The sequence below is a fragment of the Sinocyclocheilus grahami genome, unplaced genomic scaffold (genome assembly GCF_001515645.1).
Source record: "Sinocyclocheilus grahami isolate Dianchi unplaced genomic scaffold, SAMN03320097.WGS_v1.1 scaffold9023.1, whole genome shotgun sequence".
NCBI lineage: Eukaryota > Metazoa > Chordata > Actinopteri > Cypriniformes > Cyprinidae > Sinocyclocheilus > Sinocyclocheilus grahami.
In genome coordinates, this window is record NW_015512353.1 from 2,922 (window position 1) to 4,574 (window position 1,653).

Consider the following 1,653-nt stretch of genomic DNA (forward strand, 5'->3'; position numbering starts at 1 on the left):
CACAGCAGCTAAAATCCTCAGCTCTGTTCAAGCTATATCCCTTAGTCGTCGCAGCCCTTCTGTGGGGTAAGGAATGGTCCGCCACCAGCATCATTATCCACTGCGACAAACGAGGCTACCGTGCACTGCATCAATAAAGGCCGTTCCCATTCACCCACCCTAATGCCTTTAAGTGGAATCCAATTTTTCCACAAAAGAGCCCATCCCACCCGCTTAGACACCAGGCAACCCATAACCTTACAAATATTGACCAAATGTAGTTCTACCCTCCGCAGAGGTTATCTGCGGTGGCTTTCTTCGGTTATTTTAGATGCTCTGAGCTTGCTATCACATCTAGCTTCAATCCATACATCCACCCCACTATCTCCGATCTAGCGGTGCTGGATGACGAAACCATCTCTTACTTCATTAAGCAAAGTAAAACAGACCAGACCAAGAAAGGCCATTACATTTTTATTTTCAACTTACAATCACCCATACTACCATACCAAGCCCTCCTAGCCTTTGTCCAGCTCAGGAAATCACAGTCCAAACTCCCATCAGACCCCCTTTTCACAGATGACTCCAACCGCCCTGTCACTCGTTTCTGATTTCAAAAGTACCTTAAATCCATTCTACTCCTATCCGGTACCCCAGCTGATAATTTTCCCAGCCATTCATTCCGAATTGGCGCAGCAACCACAGCGGCCCAAAAAGGCCTCTCCCAGCAGCAGATACAAGCACTCGGTCACTGGTCGTCAGAAGCTTTCAAGAGCTACATTCGATCGGACCGCTCCCACATCAAGAAAGCCAAACCCTCATCGGCCAACCCCTTTGACGTCAGTATAGCCCCAGTCACTCAAACTTCAGACCCACCATAGTTGACCCCCTTTTTTCATCACCTAATCCATTTATAACGACCCATCCCCACTCCAGCCATCCCAGCAGTGCCCGCTCCCGCAGGAGATTTTCCATATTTCCCCACTGCCACAGCAGTTCCCGCTCCCGCAGGAGCTTTTCCATATTTCCCCACTGCCGCAGCAGTTCCCGCAGGAGCTTTTTCATATTTCCCCTCCACCGCAGCAGCTTTTTCATATTTCCCCACTGCCGCAGCAGTTCCTGCTCCCGCAGGAGCCATTATCTGTATTTTACACTGCCGTAGCAGCGCTTGCTTCCGCAGAAGCCATTTTTCTTTTCAGATGCCACAGCAGCGCTCGCTTCCGCAGAAGCCATTTTTCTTTTCAGATGCCGTAGCAGTTCCCGCTCCCACAGGAGCTTTTCCGTATTTCCCCACTGAGCAGTTCCCGCTCCCGCAGAGGCTTTTCCATGTTTCCCCTCCGCCGCTTTTCCATATTTCCCCACTGCCGCAGCAGCTCCCGCTCCCGCTGGAGCCATTATCTGTATTTTATACTGCCGCAGCAGTGCTTGCTTCCGCAGAAGCCATTTTCTCTTTTCAGATGCCGTAGCAGTTCCCACTCCCACAGGAGTTTTTTCTTTTTCAGATGCCACAGCAGCGCTCGCTTCCGCAGAAGCCATTTTTCTTTTCAGATGCCGTAGCAGTTCCCACTCCCACAGGAGTTTTTTCTTTTTCAGATGCCACAGCAGCGCTCGCTTCCGCAGAAGCCATTTTTCTTTTCAGATGCCGTAGCAGTTCCCACTCCCACAGGAGTTTTT